Below are 21,287 nucleotides of genomic sequence, written 5' to 3'. Positions count from 1 at the left end.
TCTTCTGCACAGTTTTAGGCCACCACTAATATTCCTCAAGATGTCTTCCCTGCTTTAATTAATAAACATTTCTTTTAGAGGCCATCATATATCAATACCTCTAGTTTTTAGTGCTATTGAAAATTTGTATCACTTTATTTGAATTTTTTAAATGTGAAGTCAGGTACTGGGATGGTTAATTTTTACATGCCAACTTCACTTAATCCTTAAATGCCCAGATATTTGGTCAAACATTATTCTGATTGTTTCCCTGAAAGCATTTGTAGATGAGTTTCACATTTAAATTGAGAGACTGAGTTAAGAAGATTTCCCTCCATTGATGTGAATAGGTCTCATTCAGTCAGATGAAGGTTTGAATTGAACAAAGGCCCGACTCTTCCTCTGTCTGACTGCCTTGGACCTGGAATGTTAGTTTTACATCTGCCTTTGAGCTCAACCTGAAATACTGCCTCTTCATGGGTCTCAAGCCTTGTGACTGCAGATCTTGGGACTTGTCAGCCTCTGTAATCACATAATCACGTAAGATTTTGATAAATCTCTATATGTGTATACACATGCACACATCATACTTATTTTATTTCTTTGGAGAACTCTGACTAATACGGGCATTATCTTCAGAGTCTCACAGACTGAAATTTTCATTTTTCAGCAACATTCTACAATTTAGATAAATGGTAAGATGCTAAAATTCCCTTGAGGAGCTGGCAGATAAAAAAACTATTAATGTTGTCTTGAAAACAAAATCATCTAGCAATGAGAGAATTATTCCCAGAAAAAAAATCTGTGGTGAGAAGTACACAAAGAAAGGGCTTCAGGAGTGGGGGTGTCAGAGGAACACCAGGCCTGCTGAATCAGGAAGCCTGGAGGGCCCGTAAGGATGTGGGTGTGAGGTAACCTAGGTAACCTGTAATCAATAAAAAGAGACAATCAATGACCAATAGTAAAGGACAATGATGCCTGGAGGCGCAGAGAGGCCAACAGAGACTTGCAGTCAGTTTCAAATGGAGAGGGTATTTATACCCCTGCAGGCCTCTGTGGCTCTGTCTCTCTCTCCACTGAGAGGGACCCACTTCCAACTCTCCTTGGAAGTGCTGGAAACTTTCTCTTCGTTTTCTTAAATACATTCTTTACCTTACAAAGGCAAACAATGTAACCTAATCATGTGTACCCTCTCATTAATCCTAAAGAAATAAAAAAATGAGAATAAAATAGGGAAATAAAATATTTAAAAAAAACGAGCAAAGCTTATAGGGTAAATTTGTAATTATATTATAATTGTCTCAAAAACTCTTTATAGAAAAAAGGGTTTTTTTTTTAAACAATATAGTTAGAAATATATTTCTTATACCCTACTTTAAAAAAAACTGCATTGTAAGGAAAAAGTTCATTAATATTCTCTTACTCTCTCTGATAGCCTGGGTCATCTTTCTTATAATTGTAAAATTCATACTCAATTCTATCTAAATGTACTACAATGCAAATGTAGTAAGAAAATATGATAAAAATACAGACACAATGTCCCTATAGTAGTTTATTTCTAAACACAACATTTCTAAGCTACTTAAATAACTAAATCTTAACTTCCCTTTTCATATATATACAGTGTGTGTATGTGTGTAAATATGTTTATATAATTTTTTTATAGAAACAACTTTACTCGAGTTATTTTTCTCTTGGCTCTGGTGGTCTCTTATTCACTTATAATATGGGCAATGGGAATTACAAAGGTGTTCAGTTTCCAATTTCAAAAAGTAGCCAATCTTTGAAAGAAAAGGCATATACATATATGAATGAATATGGAATGCTTGTATATGTATGAATATATATGTAAATGTATATGTGTGTGTATTATATATATACCTCCAAAGCCTTATATAATAACAACAATACAACTCGGTATTTTTTGTAATGTTATAATGTGTGATACTATTAATAGATATAAAACAAAAACTTATTTGGGAGAGTAGAAGAGAGTACATGATTTCTTGTTTTCCCCTTCTCAGTGTTTAGTTAATACATTTTCCCGACCCCCCCATCCCCGAAAATGTTATATTAACAAAGAAAACTAAGCAGTAATTTATTAATCTTTTCTATACGCATCAGGAGGAAGAAGCCTCAGTTCTAAAGTATTTCTCCGTCAAGATTGTGGCTTAGGGCCTTTGCTTAAGTAGTATTTTAACAAAGAGCCAGGTATCCTATATAGGGACAATGCAAAAAAGAGCCTATCATCAGGCTTCTTAAGTACCGTGGAGAAAGATGGAAAAGTAAATGGGTGGGAAGAATAAAGTCTGTCCCAAGATGCCCAGTACAGCTTTCATCGTACTCTGTTGCTGAGCAGCTAAGCGACACTTGTGAAGGGCCCATCTTTAGTAGGGAAAGTCAGAGAGAAGGGTCAAATTATGCTGTTGCTTTTTAACCTTTTCAGAGCAATAATCCCTAGTATTCAATCCCTAGCAATAATCCCTAGAAAAATATTTTGGCTTTATTCAGGAGTATTCAGAAACATTTTTTTTTAAATCTTATAAAAATAGTTGGAATTTATCAAATACTGAGAAATACGTTAATTTTGAGCATTTTCTTTCATCTGCACCTAAATATGTGTGTGTCTATTTCCTTTTATAGCACAGATTATTTTTATTGTGACTAGGATAGAATCCTATAATTGCTCAAATTATGAAACATATGCTTTATGAACTAGTCAACAACTTTGGTACAGTAAAACTTAGCCTAATAGTTGACTCCATCCCTAGGTTATTGAATTATATTTGGAATCTAATCTCAACTAAATCCGAGATATTCATACCTCTTTGTTTGATAACTTGAGAGATTCTTAGAAAGATACAGATTCCTGGAATCTATCCTATGAAATTAGAATTTGGGGCCATGGATTGGCCTAGAAATCTGCATGTGAATTATATTCCTGCCCACCCAATGGATTCTGACAAAGGTGGCTAGTGGAGAACGTCCTGAACAACACCACCCTGTACTGTCAGGTAAGAGCAGGGTTCTGGCTACTATAGTACTGTCATATCTCCCGCAATTTGCACAGTATTTTTTCTAAGGAAAAAAGATGTGGCTATTGTATAGAGAAGCTTAGATCATTAATTAGGAGTTTATGCAGCAATTTAGAAATTCTCATTTATTTATGAAATTATAATGTTTATTATGTTAATTTGGATTAGATTTTAGGAATCCAGCAATAAGGAAGACAAGTTCTCTAACTACCAGAAACATTGTCATAAGAATATGGCAAATGTATTCGTTAAGATAGTCATTGAAGGCAGGGAACTCAGAAAATGTCCCCATTTTTCATGCCAGTGTTAGAAAGCATTCTATAGTAGGCTATGCCTGTGTTGAATCTGCAAGAAGAAGATGGCATCATTGTGTCACGGGAACTGATGGAAGGTGCTCCTGTGAAAGACAGAAGCAAAGACAAAGGCAGAGAGAGAGGCAACATCATCATTTGTGGGGGAACCACAATCAGGCAGAGAAGAAATGCCTTGGTATGAAGGAGGGCAGCACACAGAGGCACGCGACAGATAATGCAACTGGAGAGAGATGTGGAGACTAGATCAACACGAGGCGGGGCAGATTACAAAACCAAGCTGCATGCTTTCTTTGAATATTCTGTGGGCACTCAAATAGTGGGAGAAATCTATTGTATTCTAATAAAAATTGTAGTTCTGGTGGCAAAGGTACAACATACAGTAGCGACCCCACTATGCATTCATTTTCTTTTTTAATTCGAGTCTACTCCTGAGAGAAAAAATAAGGCAGATGACCAAGTCTATCACTTTGTCACCTGGACTGTTAGCTTAAAAGACCAGTGTTATGTGATTGGAAGAAAAGGCTATCTTTGAAATGCCTTCAGCAGGAGGTTCCCCATTAAGGATTGCTACAGAATGCTCAGATTTGAGGATTTGTAGAGCGTGGCTCCTTGGAGAAATTAATGCAGACTATATAACTCTCTGGTGTAAAAAGTGGAGTTGTTTGAAACTCACATGCTCCTTCTGTCTTTTTGGGAGACCATTACATATTGTTCTAGAGAAGAGAGTACATTTTTGTTGTAAGATAAGCAACCTGGGAGCCACCTTTGACATTTAGACTTCTCTCTGCTTCATCTGAACCTATCGATTGCCTGCACACCTCAAATTGTTAATAAAGCTTGAGATTAGGTAAGATGTTTGATTTGTATTAATATGATCTGACAGTTCAATTATTTGTGTCATTCCAAGCTCTGGGTAGCAAAATTAATATTAAAAAATACAATAATTCTTTTGGGAAAGAAAAGTGGGACATACAAGGTCAAACAAAGAAGTTTGCGAACTCATCCTAAAAAGGGTACTACATACCTAATTGCTAATATCACTATGGTCACCTTCAAAGTACTCTCTTTGGGAAACTGTGTGCCTATGCCAGTGCCTAGTCCACCTTTCAAAGCAATTTTGGAACACTTTGTCTGAAATGACTATTCAAGACTATCCACATCATCATATGAGGTTGAAGAATTAAGTTTGCAAAAGTGCTTTGAGGGGTGGACTAGCATCAGGCATAGCTTCCCACGAGGAGTACTTTGAAAGCGACCATAGTGATATTCAGCAATGTAACACCTCTTCTAGGACATGTTCATAAATTTAACTGTCCAACTTTGTATGCTTAGAAAAATAAAATGCTGATATGTGCCATGCTGAAACTTCCCTGGTTATCAAGAAAGGAGGGGCTAGATAATATTTACTATTTTATCTTCATAAAAATGAGATACACTGAGAACTCTTTGGAGGGAGAGGACAAAGAAGCAATGACAGAACCATTTATGATTTATGTCACATTACTCATGACAAAATTCCTTCCACCATTGCCAACTAGACATGTTACATTAAAAAGAAGTAAATGTTAAATAGGATTTATAGCTAACTTAATTTGTGAAGAGGAAGAACTCGAGGGTGGTGGGTTTAAAGGGTGGAATAACAAAGCATGAAATCACTTTTGCAGTGGGAATTGGATTTTCTGGAACTAACAAATAAAACTTAGAATTCTGAGTTTTCTTTACTGCACACTTGTGACAGCTCTCACAAAACTGGTCAGCAATTACAAATAAACTACATGATTTATCCATCGACTTTTCCTCACATATTTTATATAATGGCCATTGCTTTATAGGCAGAATCACAGAAGGGGGATAACATTAAGTTCATTCTGTTGGTGTAGTGACATTTTGTGAGCCAGCTTTCATGCCTGGCAATTATGGCTGCCTGCTTCATTGATTGTTCTCGCTGACCTTTATTGCTTCCAGAGGGGATAGGATGCATCCAAAGGGGATAAACAGAATGTACATGGTTTGGTATTGTGTTTAAAATGTGATTAAGGAGAGAGCAGAATTAAAGCTACTAATACTTGTGGACTGAAGTTTTATATGCCACAGAAAATATTGCTGAATGCAGGCAAAAGCTCTTCAGAGGCTAAATCATGGAGTTGTTGTGACAAGAAAGATAAAAAAAAGAAAAGAAAGAAAATAAAAAAGAACTGATAGATGGATGTTGTGTAAATCCAGAAAGTTAACATCAAGATCTTAAAAAATCAATTCTCTGTTCTATTAAGACTTAGTGGAATTCTCTAGATACAGAGATAATGTGATGGAAAGTCCCCATTCTTAGCAAGATGAGATACATTCAATTCTGTTCTGACTGAAAATAGATCACAGGTAAAGGAAAGCTGTGCATCAGTAAATAAAATGGAAAATAAGAGCAGGGCCAAGAGGACACTGATTTTCCAAACCTTTTGGCTATTCCTACAAGTACATGATAGGAAAAGTATACCACAAAGCTTCAAGATACAGTGTATATATAAAAAAAAAAAAATAAAAGGTAAAAGCTGTTAAAGTTAACCACCAATACTTTGTGCTGGGAGAAGCAGGTAATGAGACTCCGTTTGTACAAAACATACCAATGTCCAAACTGACATTTTCTGTTATATTAATTTTTACAAGGAAACATCTATTTATGAAGGAAGCGAATCAAGCAGAGAGCTTTCAGATAATACACACAACCTGGAAAACAATTTGATTTCAAAATTCTTCTCATTTTATCTATTTGCCAGAAAGACTCATTAATCTATGGAGATAAGATTTTTTTTTTGTGACATTAACCAATCAACCTAGATTTTAAACAAACTGAAAGGTTGTATTTAATCAATGGCATACATGTGTCCATATACACATATAAGTGGGCAAATATTTTTAATTCCATTTTAGAAATAAATGAATATAATGGTACCATTTTATCATATGAAGTTAATTATTGAATTATCGTTTTCTAAGCATTCATTTTCTTTGAGATTTAAGGTAACATGACTCTCCCATCCTCTTTCCTTCTCTTTTATTCTGTTTAAAACACTACATCTCCATTACTATTTCAAAACACCAGTATTTAGTCCAATGATCTTTACTTCTAAGAAAATAAAATTCAAAGATATGAAATTATTTTTTAAATTTTGTCACAGTAAATAAATGACAGAGTCAAGTGTAACTGAATATTTAAGAGTAACTAGAATCATTAATATTTAATTATTTGGAAAGAAAGAAGGCTCTTTTTCATTACAATTTTTTCAAACTATATAATCATCCATAGGAGAAAAAAACAAACCTATTGCTTCACAGTTACATCTCAAATAAACTCAAATATAACATGACTCATTATTGTACCCTGTTGATCACTGCTTTTAAATGCTTTTCTTATGTGTTTCAAATGGAAAGTATTTATAAATATAATCTTGGTGAGGCAAGGAGTCTCATTTGAGAGACACTTTAGGTATAATATACTTAGGAAATGAAAGGAACAAATCTTGAGATACATTTAGTATTATTTTTAAGCTATAAAATTGTGATAAATTTCAAATGAAAGTTTAAGTAGAATATTATGACTTACATATGGTTATTTCTTTTTTTAATTAATTAATTTATTTTTTTTTGTAAATCATAACTTTATACATGTGAAGTGCTCACATTGAACTAAGTAACATATCCATTACAATTATACTCATTCCTTAATAGTTTTGAAGTGTATCATTGCATCATACACATTAGGCGAGGTCCCCTCAAATACCCTCACTCCTCCCATATTACCCCTTCCCTATCCTCTCGCTCCTCTTCCCTTCTACTTTCTGGACTGTAGTTATGTTTTGCCATTCATGTCAGTGTGTAAGTGGTTATATATTGATTTCATAGTAGTATTGAGTACACTGGATACTTTTTTCCCCCATTCTTGAGATACTTTACTAAGAAGAATATGTTCCAGCTCCATCCAGGTAAACATAAAAGATGTGAAGTCTCCATCTTTTTTATGGCTGCATAGTATTCCATGGTGTACATATACCACAATTTGTTAATCCATTCATGGGTCAGTTAAACAAATCAGCATCTTTCTATACAGGATACTTATTTTATATGTTTCTCTACCAATTTAAGACAGTTTTTAATAGTAGTTTACAATAGTTTTCTGCAGCTTAATCAGTGGCTTTTGCTGGACCATACAAACTAAATTCTGATTTCTTTCAATATGTAAATATCCTATAACTTTAATTCTATTTCCATTGTAAAGGTAGAGCTGAAAAATTTTACCATTTTGATTTAACTAGTATGAATGCAAGCTTTAATTTTTCAAATCCATTGTAATCGTCTAGAAATGTTCACTGAAGAATTACATTCCAATCCTTTACATCAGAAAATATAATCAATATTCTTGCTCTGATGTAATAGAGAGGGGCTCTGAAAGTAAGCTGCTCCATTATAATAAAATTGGAATTCTAGGGATGAATGTATAAAATAAATAGGCATATTTTGAATTATACTACGCACATACACACACACAGACACAAATAGTGGCTTGAGATTTAGATATTTGCTTTCTAGATTCATATCTAGGAAAACTGGTCTGGAAATTGTGGGCTTGAAATTATACTACACACACACACACACAGATACACACACAGATAGTGGTTTGAGATTTAGGTATTTGCTTTCTAGAATTCAAAACTAGGAAGACTGGTTGAGAAGTTGCGGGCTTAAACTCTATACCATGCCTGCTTATCCACCATAACTACAAACTACTGAGAGGCATCAGACAAAATGGGGAAAAGATCAGAGTAGGTAGAGAGTTCTTAGTCTGATATATTTCATAGTGGACTCTGTTATTAATTTCTAGTGTTTAAAGGAATTAATAAGATCATGTTGCACATCAAGTACATATGGATGTTTAACATTTTATAGCTCCATCATGTTTAGATGTTTATTTTATCACAGAAATTTTGTTGCACTGTTGTTATCTTATTTTCTTGCATTTATTTATTTATTTATTTATTTGAGACAGAGTCTCCCTCAGTCACCCTTGGCAGAGTGCCATGGCACCCTAGGTGACAGCAACCTCAAATGCTTGGTCTCAAGTGATCCTCTGGCCTCATACTCAGGAGTAGTTGTGATTTTACAAGCACCTGCCACAGAACCCAGCTATTCTTTTTTTTGAGACAGAGCCTCAAGCTATCCCCCTGGGTAGAGTGCTGTGGCATCACAGCTTACAGCAACCTCCAACTCCTGGGCTCAAGCGAGTCTCTGCCTCTGCCTCCCAAGTAGCTGGGACCACAGGCGCCTGCCACAACACTGGGCTATTTTTTTTGGTTGCAGTCATCATTGTTGTTTGGCGGGCCCAGGCTGGATTCGAACCCGCCACCTTAGGTGTATGTGGCTGGCGCCTTAGCCACTTGAGCCACAGGCGCCGAGCCAGAACCCAGCTATTCTTAGAGACAGAGTCTTGCTCAGGGAGGTCTCCAGCTCCTGGGATCCAGCAGTCCACCCACCTCAGCCTGTCTCATCTGGAACAATATGAGTGAAAAGATTGAGAAGCTACTTCTTTAAAGTTATGAGAGAAAAAAGTTCTTTCCAATAGAATAACAAAATTAAAATCTTCTCAAACATGTGAAAGATGAAATGCATCTTTCACATTTTGACATAAAAAAACTGAAGCAACCCAACTACTACAAATGCCAAAAAGATTCCTTTAGAAAGAATATGATATAAGATTTGAATAAAGATCCTGCCAAAGAACAAATAACAACAGAAATGGCAACTGCATGGGCAGGCATGCAACTGTGCTTAAACTTTAAATCTCTCTAAAAGAAGACTGAGTTTTTACACAAAAATAATAATCCAGTATGGGATTTATAATACGTGTTAAAGTAAGATGTATGGGATCAGTAGGACAAATGTCAGGAAAAAAAAGTCATAAATATACCAACATTTCAAATAAATTATTCCATTCCTTAAATAAACTGGCTTTTTTTCAAACAATAATATTCTTTAAAACATTCACTAAATTGGATTTCAAGCCATGCTTAAGTTAAAGTCCACTAAGCCTGGTAAGATAGGGAACCAGTAGGCCCAGTTCAATAAGGAATCATAAGACCAGAACTAAGGTCTCCGATAAAACAAAAGACGGTGAAGAAACTGGCTCACACCAATTAGAACCAAGATGGCTACAGGACATTGACCTCAGATGACTCTCACTACCCACTATACCCTGCTTATAATGTATTAATATACCAGAAGCAGCTCTCACCAGCACCATGATAGTTCACAAATGCCATGACAATTCCCAAAGTTTACCCTATGAGGTCTGAAAAAGAGACATTCAGTTCTGGGAAATTTTCATTCCCTTCCCCAAAACTTTATGAATAGTCTTTCTCTGCTTAATAGAAAATGAAATAGAAGACATAAAATAAGACCCCAGAAACTCACAAAATTCCATTCTCTGCTTCACTGAGAGAGAGCCTCTCCTCTGTCTGTGGTGCAAGCCTTCCTTCTGTTTCTTTGTTTTTGCTTTACGGTATCACCTCACTCTTAAATTATTTCCTGCACAATCCGAGAATCCCCTTGGCATTCAGGCCAGACCCTAGTTTTGGAGTTCACTTTTCTGTATCACCACCACTTTATCATTCCCTCCTTACCTATATTATAATCCAAGGCCAACACTCTCTTGATTAAATCTATAGTGTTCTTACCCTTTGTCACACTCCCCTTAAAAAATATTTGGCTTACTATTTTACTATAGCTTGTAACCAATTAACAAAATCCTTAACGGTACCTTCATTTTTTTTGTCTTCAGCCCAAACAACTAAAAATGATGCTAGTTATCAGAGAAACATTTTAGTTTCCTTAAGCCATGCCTTCCACTTAACTGATGTGATAAAATTTGTAATGTTATCAAATCATACGTGATAATAATAATATCCCAAACTAGGCTATTGTGATACAGCTATCCAAAGAGAAGGGCTAATGCACACCATAGCATCTGAAATAAGCCATGCTGGGGTCCCACTTTTACTTTTGTGGTTGTTCATTTTCTTTAAAGTCACTTGACGGGTTTGATTTCTGGCATATGTTTTAGCATGGTTTATGTTTTAAAAAATGTCTTTACTTTTTATTCACAATAACACATCTTGCATAAAAAGGTATGAATATTCATCATATCTACTAAGAAAAATGTGTATTACCATTGTCTGAAATACGTGGACCTTTGAATTATTTCTTAATAGAGACATCATATAAAAACTTTCTACTAAATTTACATTAAGTAATCCAAGCTGCCAAAAGCATAGCTGACGCCCCACTTGTGGGAGATACATGAGAAGTAAAGACTCTGGTAAAGGAGTATGCACACTAAGTCTGAAGAGTGCTTTGTTTAAGTCAATCATTTCCAAATCAGATTGCTGATCTGGCATTTTCACATATTTCCTTCTTTCAACAAAAGTTGAAAATAAAGATTTCTGTTTAAAATCCCATGAATTTTAAATGTTCATAATTGATATTAAAATTAATATGCTACAAGATAATCTACTGTAAGTCAATACGTATGTGTGTGTGTGTGTACATACGTGGGTAAATGAGGGTATGTGTGCATATATAGGTATATGGGAGTATGAGGATATTTATAAAGTGTGTGATATGTGCAAACAAAGCTTAAACAGCACAAAATAAAACATGAAGAAAAGCACAAACACATACAACACACAAACACTAATATACACACACCCTACATACACACACATAACAAGTGCAGGGTATGTTAGGAAAGTGAACACTAGGTTGTCATGCTTTAGAGGATAAATATTTGGATATTTATGTTTAGAAAAAAATTTTTTTGATAATTATGTACCACAAAAGGAAATTAACATAAGGAGGTAAACATTTAATAAAACTAATTTAGCATTGAAAATTTTTTTTTACTTATGTATATATTTTTTCTTTTATGAGTACAGCCTTTATTTGACCTGGCTTTCCAGTGTTGTTGTTGATAATTTTTAATCTATTTTCTTGAAAGGATCTTGGGAATTCACATTCTCTTTGTTACCTTTTGAAGGACCTGTATCACAGAACTGCAGTGAATCTTTCTGCCTCACTGAATCACATTCATAGACTCTGTATTAAAAAAGAGTAGACTTCTTTCTTCCCTTCCTCCTTTCCCTTACTTTTTCCACATGAAGATAAAGAATTCCTTTGAAGGACGCCTACAGGGCTCAGCATCTCATGAAAGTGCATCGATCCTGCTTTTCTTGTTTTCTCCAGCCCCATAAAGAATAAAGGTGGTGTTACCAGTACCATTATTTTGGGTCAGATGAGTACACATTTGAAACTGAGATTGGTCAGAGTATAACTTTAAAAATAGAAACTATCTAGATTGTTTGTGCTTTCAAGAAAAGTGAAATCTGAAATTTGAAATTCTCACTAATACATGTGTCTGTTGCTTCTTTCCTTAGCTTTAAATTGGCCTTGGATAGGAAAAAATAAATAGCAACGCTATCCAAATATTAAATTGTGCTGTGGTGTGAAATGATGCTTTTCAGTTTTAAAGTTGTTGCTAATAGTACGGGTATAATACAAACATATACAATTACATCATACAAAATTGCAGTTTACAGTTCTCAGGTAAGAGTATAACCTAAATAAGCTAAGGAAATAACAATGATAGTTTAGTAGTTATCCTTAAGTAGTTAGTACAGTTGTAGAGGATACTGCAACAGATTCTCTAATTTTTTTATTAAATACTTGAATCAATAAACCCGAAACTAATGTACTCCTCTCTCATTAAAGATACGTAAATGTCAGATAAATATCCACGGTATAATCACACACTTATTATATGTTATATGTAAATAATATGTATGGTGACATATATAAAGATATCCTCAATATCTACATATTGGAGATATTAGACATAGAATTTATGTAATCATGAGTAGTATGTTCAAAAATAAAGAGAAGTAAAATTTACAGGGAAGTGCAGTGTCTATGAAGAATTAAATAGAAAATCTAGAATGTCAGGCCTGGGACGCCAGGTCTTCGCCCTGGCCTATGATACTGTCTGGACACGGACAGCTGTGCTACCATGCTCGGGATCAACTCCCCTTAGGCGCAGGAAGGAGAGAGAAAAAAAAAAGTCTTCGACGGAGAGAAACTGTCTTAGAAGGGGAGTGAATCTTTGCTAAGATTGGCCAGGCAGGCACCCTCTGAGCAAGAGGAGCAAAAGAGTTAGAGTGAGCAAGTCCGTGAGAGAATGAAGGAAATCGAGATAAACCTTTCCTGTGGCTATTAATAGAAGTGATCCATGGCTATTTGCACCACAGGTGTGGAGACTGCTGAGCACTGACACTTGTCCTCTCGTGTTAAGGAGAGCCGAACCCCTTCCCATGCTCTTATCACCATATGTTATGGAGATGGTATATCACAGGAGTTTCTTAGAGGTACAGATCATTCAAAGCTTAATTCTCTCTTCTTCCCTTGAATCATCTGGTCTCCTACATACAATTGAAAAATATATCATAAACTTAATCAAGATGCATTAATAACTCAGTAGATATCCCCCACATAGAAAGGAAAAATAAACTAGAAAATGAATTAGGAAAAACAAAAAAAGTACCCAGATTGAAGTACAAAGAAAGAAAGTGCTGGAAATCCAGAAAAAAAAATATAAAAGACATATCGAACTTAGGGTAAATTTCTAATATTATTATGGTAACTGGAATACCAGAAACAAAGAATAGGAAAACTAAATAAAATTCACCAAGCCTATGAAATCAGTGAAAGATAGTATCTAATAATTTCCAGTTTATACTGAGACATATCCTAGGAAGACTTTGGTAAACAAAGGAAAAGCAAAAATTCTAACTAAGTGAACAAGATAAAATACATTACCTACAAAGAACCGACCCTATGAATGGGAGATGGCTTTCAACAGAAGCTACGTAGGAAAAAAAATTCTAAAATTTCCATGAAGGAGAGAAACTGTCAACACAGAATTTGGTGCTCATGAAAATGTCCTTCACTAATAAGGTTAAGTTAGGGGCATTTTCAAGGTAATAAAAATAATCTGTTTGGACCAGCAGATTGTTTGCTGTACGCACTCCTTTCCTAATATAAGATAGATAGGGATTTTCAGATTAAAGGTAAATTACAATGAAGGAAAGATTGCAACTTGAGGAGTGAAAGAAGAACACTGGGAATGAGAACTAACTGGAAAAAAAATTACAGACTATTTTCTTTTTTTACTTATGTCAATGAAAATACCATTTACTTAAAGCAAAAGTTAAAAAAAATATTTTACATTTAAAACATTTGAAGTCATGATACACAAACAATTGTAACATAAAAGTGGGAAAATAAAGAACCTATATGCTGCCAGGTTTTTAGTTTTACTTGAATGGGTGGGGTCCACCTGATACCCCAAATATGGCACTTTAACCTGCTGAACTGAAAAGCCTCAGTGTTTCCCTGAACTTCTCTCCCCATATCTGTCTCTCAACCCTTTGTCTCTTCCAAAGCATGGCATGAAATTATTCTCTGAAGTTTTCTTATCAGGCTAAAGTCTCTAAAATTAAATAGATATAGAAAGTTGGGTAAAGAGAGAGAATTTAAAAAATTATAAGTGGTTATAAAAATTTTACTTAATTCCCCCTCAGATTGATATAAGGGTACATATGATTAAATTACATTGTTACATGTAATTTAATTACTTTACATTGTTAAGTAAAGTCCTAGTTACAGCTGAGCCCTTCACCCAGAATGTGTGCCATATACACCTATATTGTACCCAATAGTTGATAGCTTACCACACCCCTTCCCCATCCTTCCAGTTTTATCTAACTGTTACCTTGTATGGTCAGTGCTGATTCAAATTGGATGGATTTCTTTAAACAGTTTTACTAAAATCGCTTTTTTTTTTTTTTTTTTTGAGGCAGGAGCCTCAAGCTGTCCCCCTGGGTAGAGTGCTGTGGCAGCTCAGCTCACAGCAACCTCCAACTCTTGGGCTCAAACAAGTCTTTTGCCTCAGCCTCCCAAGTAGCTGGGACCACAGGCGCCCACCACAACACCCGGCTATTTTTTTTTTTTTTTTAGTTGCAGCCATCATCGTTGTTTGGTGGGCCGGGCTGGATTCAAACCCGCCACCTTGGGTGTACATGGCTGGCACCTTAGCCACTTGAGCCACAGGTGCCGAGCTTAAAATCACTTTTAATATTACTGATACAATCATGCAAACATAGTTTTTTTTCTTTTTAAACAAGATTTTTATATAATATTAATAAAAAATAGTAAAAATATTTTTCTTTACCTTTTGAGTAAACTACCAAAATGGTAAGGGAAGTGGGAAAGACAAACTGGCTAGTTTTGTCCCCTCTTTATTAAGTCTTTTGATTGTTTGGAAAATAGAGTCTCTTCTCTATGAAAGAGTAAAAGTTTTAACTTTCTGAAATCCTCAAGTTATCACCTTGGCTAGGTGAATGTCTATTGTTTTACAGTGACTTATGATCATAGTTTGATCATGTGTTTTAAATCTTTGATATTTGACATACTTCTCAAAATCAAATTTCAGATTCTACATTTTGTCTTTTGGCCTGAAATTCGTATATTCCAAAAGGGGCCTCTAAAGTTCAAGAGAGACATAATGGACTTATTTGGTATGGGAAGCTTTGTCAAATATGAAAGGGTGTTTAGCTTGAGTTATATCTCTGTTATATCTTTATTAATATATGTTACAAAATTATATGAAATTCCTGAAAGTTTACTATGTTTGGGTATATGTAATAAATTGCTTTATTATGATGTTTTTCCCTATTTTATTTTTTTACAAAATCTAAAGTATTGCATTTTTGAGACATTTCATAGAAAGGATCCCGATGAGCACTCTTGACTACAACTTAGATCTCTTTCAAGATCATAGCACAAGACTAGTTAAAAACTCCTACAAAACAATTAAAAAACATGAAGAAGTCATGAAGATTGCTTACTTAACATCAATTAGAACAAAAAATTTAGTACATGGGACTGAAATTACTTTTTCATAGATTTTTATTCAAAACATTGCTGATCTTTTTTATGTTTCATTTGTTAGAATTAAGAAAACTTTATTATTTTGAGATATTTATGACATAGAAATTAGATAAAGTATACTTTTGGGAAAGGAAAGTAGATATATTCTCCCTCTTCTCTACATATTTTCTCCAGAATTCAGAAATTATTTCTAAGTATTCTTATTTTATTATAATATAGTTGTATGCATCATTTCAATGAGAATTTATTTTCTTTTGTAAGAGGACACAGTACAGATATTGATTATTTTACCAAGACTATGACTAAATAGCATATATTCTCACTTGAAAAGAGTGCTTCGAATGTGGAAGTTGACTTTATGAAAAACCATGGACTTGGAAAATTACTGCTTAGTTACCTTGTTTACACTGTTTCCTTATAGTATTGCTGACCTTGAACACTCTATATGAACAGGATGTAACTGAATTTTCTGAGAGAAAATGCTTTGACATTTTAAAAGAGTTAAATTGGAATAGATTTTACTGTCAGGTTGTCCACATAAATTAAAAAGGGTAGAAATTATTTTTTAGTCTTTCTAACTGACCTTTTCATTATTTTTCTAAAGCCCTCTAATTCGAAACCACTTTTTCAGTGACATAGTTCATGAATATTTTTTAAAATACTAAATTAAAACTTATTATAGATAAAGAAACATTGTGCCTATAAGAAATTTAATATTAACAGATGCTTTTACAGCAGTTTGTGAGATGCTTTGTATTTTTATGCTATGTTTGATAGAATGGAAAATAACTTCATTTTTGAAGAAGTCTTTAAACTTCCAATTTGGCTATTAAAGATGATATTACAGGAGAATATATCTTCTAAAAGTTGAATATACCATGAACAATGAGAAAATAACTATAATGTCATAGGAATTGAATTACTATACTTCAACAAAATTTTCTTGGTCATAAGAAATTATTCCTCTTCACTAAAGTGCAATAGAGAAAATTAAATGTTTTAAGAGATGAAAAACTGTATGCATGCCTTGTAATGTTAGTCTACTTCAGGGTTCTGAGCTGAACGCATTCATTGCTTTTTCCCATTGTATCATAATAAAATGCCATAAAAAATAAAAAGCCAATTCACAGTAATAAAAAGAAAAACTTTAGATGATCTAAATCTGTTGACTGGTGCCCAATGAATCAGGGAAGACAAAGTGATAAAATCAACAATGAGTAAGTTTTTTGATCTGTAGAACCCTGTAGAAGGCAAGAACCTTCAAATAAGGCAAGTTCAAGTCACAGAGGTACATGCACAATGGATCAATTGAAATTCCATACGTGAATAGTTGCATTCTTTTCTTCCTCCATCTCCATTCCAGGCAAGTAGACTGATATTTTATTTTTAAATACTAATGAATCAATTAATTACTCAATATAGAGATTTCATTAAAGAAACCATATAAGTGATAGGAAATAAAGTAGAACATTTGGTGTACATGTCAATACTATAGAGTAAAAATCTATTTTGTACTTAAGTATTTCTTTAGTGTTGTACTAGGGTCAATATTACTTCATATCTAAAGTGATTGTGCCATTCCACAAATCATGACTTGATATGCAGCAATTAAAGCCAGGTTTTATTGGTAAAATAGAATGGATATCTAAGAACCCTCAGTATCCAATATGACTGCACTATCAAGGTGAAAAACTAAGATAATCAACACAAACTGATATACTGAAATGATCAGTAATGAACTTAACAAACAGCCAAACACAGATATCATGAATTCTAATGAACATTATCAAAGGATATTTGAAAAAACACAACATCTAAACACTGGAAGAAAAATAAATCAAGACTAGGACTTAAGTCAAATATTTCATAGAAGTTTAAAAAAATTTTAAAAAATCCTGAAATATAGAATAAAAAAGACTAAGGGATAAAGTGTATGAGAAGAAAAGAACATCAGAGACTGATTAAAGGAAGTTACAGAAAGAACAAACACAGGAAAAATGTATGGTTAGATGAGATTGAAGGAGAATTCATCAAGTTAAAATTAGCATGGACATTCCCAGAGCTTAAGAATCAAAGCCTCTTTCTATTGGCAGAGCTCACTTTGAGAGTAAATGTGATATGTTAAAAAAATAAAAAATAAATAAAAATACTCTCATTATAGGCACATGTTCTGAATACTGAAAGAGTCTTGCAAATTAGTAATTACAGTATGCACTGCATACATACCTTTAAATTTCAGGAACCACCTTTAAAAATTAAAAAGAAATGGGTAAAATTAATGTTATTCATATATTTTTCAATCCAGTGATATCCAAAATATTATTGCCAAGATTTAATCAATATTAAATTAATGAGCTATTTTTAAATTTATTTTTGCATAATAAGTCTTCACAGTTCATTATGTATTTACACTTATAGCATGTTTTATTTGGATGCTAAATCTTCATAGAAAGTACTTGGTCTATATTTAGATTCTCTAAAAATAATAGCTAAATTAGTAGATTTGTATGACCAAGTTGTTACAAAAATTCTAGGTTTTCAGTAACTAGATAGAGTATCAGTTATAAAATTAAATTGTAAGCATTTCTGCTCAGTGATTAAACCATGCAATGTTGCCCATTGTGACTATCTCTGTTTAACATAGGGCTGGAAGTTCTAGCCAGGGCAATAAAGCAAGAGATGGAAATCAAGGGTATCCAAATGGAGAAAGAAGAGGTCACACTATTGCTCTTTCCTGATGATATGATAATATATCTAGAAAAACCCAAATATTTTGCCAAGAGACAACTGGAAGTGATAAATTCAGCAAAGCCTCAGTTTACAAAATGAATGTACACAAATCAATAGTATTCCTATATGTAAACATTAGTCAAGTTGATAAACAAATCAAAGACTCAATACCATTTACAATACTAAAAATAAAATACAGTACCTAGAAATATATTTAACCAAGCAGATGAAAGACCTCTACAAGGAGAACCACAATACATTGAGGAAGGAAGTCATAGAAGACATAAATAAATGTAAAAACACATCATGCTCATGGATCAGCAGAATCAACATGTTGAAATGTCTTTATTACCCATAGTTATTGACAGATTCAATGCAATCTTCATTAAAATACCAGGCCATTTTTTTGTAGATCTAGGAAAAGTAATTCTACACTTCATATGGAACCAATAATGAGCCATATAGCCAAAACATTCGTAAGCAAAAAAGAACAAATCAAGAGGTATAGTTATCAGAGTTCAAGCTAAACTCCAAGTCTACACTGATTAAAACAGCATGCTACTAGCACAAGAACAGAGACAAAGATCAATGGATCAGAACAGAGAACCCAGATGTAAAATTATCCGGATATTGCCATGTGATTTTTGACAAAGCAGACAAAACATACACCAGGAAAAAGAATCCTTATTCAATAAACAGCACTTGGAAAATTGGTCTAGTCACATGTAGAAGACTGAAACTGGATACACACCTTTCACCACTGATAAAATTAATTCAAGACGAATAACAAACTTAAACGTAAGGCATAAAGCCATAATAATTCTCTAAGAAAATATTGGAAAAACTCATAAATATTGGCATAGGAAAAGAATTTATGAAGAAGACCCCCCCCCAGCAAATGATACCTGATCAAATTAAAAGAATTCTGCACACCTAAGGAAATAATCAATAAATTGAATAGACAACCACCTTTAGGTTAGGAGAAAATATTTGCATGCAATATATTCTATAAAGGGATGATAAGCAGAATCTATAAAAACCTCAAACAAATCAGCAAGAAAAAGTCAAACAACCCCATTAAAAAGTGGAAAAAAGTCATGAACAGAAACTTTTCAAAAGAAGGTAGGCTGCTGGCCAACAAATACATGAAAAAGTGGTCAACGTCTCTACTCATCAGGGAAAGGCAAATCAAACCCATGTTGAGGTATCACCTATCCAGTGAGAATGGCTTTAACACGTTATAATGGCAAATGCTGATATGTATGTGGAGAGGTAAGAACACCTATACGATGTTGATGGGGCTGCAAACGTATAACCACTATGGAAAGAGGTATGTGAATGTCTCAGAGAACTAAAACTGGACATACCATCTGATCCAGAAATCCCACTCCTAGATATTTACCCAAAGGGGAGAAAAACACATTATGTAAAAAAGAAACCTGCACTTGAATGTTTATAGCAACACAATTCACAATTACAAAGATGTGGAGACAACTCAAGTGCCCATCAATATTTGAGTAGATTAATAAAATATATTACTTACATGACATGAAGTATTACTCAGCTATACCACTTACATTAGCCTCCAGGGGAATTGGGGACCATTCTTTTAAGTGAAATATCACAAAACAGTAAAAAAAATCACATATACTCATTATTAAATTGGAACTAATTGCTCAAAATTTGTGTGCACATATGTAAATAATACTTGTCAAAAATCAAGCAGGTGGGGAGGGAGTGGATGGGCATATCCACACCCAAGAGATCTAAGGCACACTATCCAGAGATGGCCACACTTAGAACTTTGACTCAAACAAAAGAAAATTACATAACCAAATGTTTTGTACCCATGTTATATTCAGAAAATGTATTAAATGTTGTAAAGTTTAAAAAATAAAAAAATTTAAACTAACTCAAATTTACAATCCTCTTCCTCAATTATATTCACCACATTTCAAAGTGCTCAATAACAACAAATGTCAAATGGATATCATATAAGGGCTGTTACTATTCTACACCACTGTGGATAACATTCATTGAGATCCCACCAATACCCTGTCACACTTTTATTAGTGTGAACATAAGAAAAGGGCAAGCAGGGAGGTAAGTGTGACAATGTCTTACAAAAGGGGTGGCACCTGTGGCTCAAAGGAATAGGGTGCCAGCCCCATATAATGGAGGTGGTGGGTTCAAACCTGGCCCCAGCCAAAGACTGAAAAAAAAATCTTACAAAAGAAAAAAAATCTGCCTAGTATCTTAACTCCCATCAATAAAATTCTATGGCTGAATAAGAGAAAGAAGATCTATGTAAAGATGTTGGTTAAAGGGTATAAAGTTTCAGTTAGGGATCTATTGTACATTTCATTGTAGGGATCTATTGTACATCACAGTAATTATAGTTAACAATGTGTTTTGTATACTTGAAAATTGCTAAGAGAGTAGATCTTAAATTGCTCTTAGCACAAAAAGATAGTAAGTCTGTGAGGTGAGCAATATGTCGATTACCCTGATTTAACCATTCCACAATGTGTCATATATCAAAGCATCATAAGATACACTGTAAGTATATATAACTTTTATTCCAATCTTATCTTAATAAAAGTTTGAGGGAAAAACTCAGAGGAAAAACAATTTTAATATAGAATATTATATCCACCTTTGTATATTTATACCCATCTTTCAAATAAAAGGGAAATATAAAACCATTTCAGGAATAAAGACATTTCAAAAAATCAGAAATATTATTTCCATTACAATTTTCTTAGAAGTTATTTAAACATTTACTCCATTAAAATAATGAAAGGGAAATATATGATATCGAGCAAAGTGTAGAGTTGTGATAGTGGTATTAGGAATTTACACCATCAAAGTTCAGTAGATCTATAAAACAATTATACCAAGTTAGAAGAAGGTAACAGAGGTTTCAGATAAAGATTGGAGGGGCATCCCTGACTCAGCTCCCCTCGCCCTTGGAATTCAACTGAGCTTTTCTCTCACGTGATCATTGTCTTGTTAATCTACAAGCTTCAAATGAGTATTGAGTACATGTGATGCCCATTTATCCATTTTTGTGATACTGGACGTAGGAGAGTATTATCCAAATCCATCCAAGTTGTATCAAAAGATACAAAATCTCCATCTTTTTATGGCTGAATAGTATTCCATGGTATACGTACATCATGTGTCA

This window comes from Otolemur garnettii, unplaced genomic scaffold (genome assembly GCF_000181295.1).
Source record: "Otolemur garnettii isolate 467f Iridium unplaced genomic scaffold, OtoGar3 scaffold00009, whole genome shotgun sequence".
NCBI classification, from domain to species: Eukaryota; Metazoa; Chordata; class Mammalia; order Primates; family Galagidae; genus Otolemur; species Otolemur garnettii.
This window is presented reverse-complemented; position numbering follows the sequence as displayed.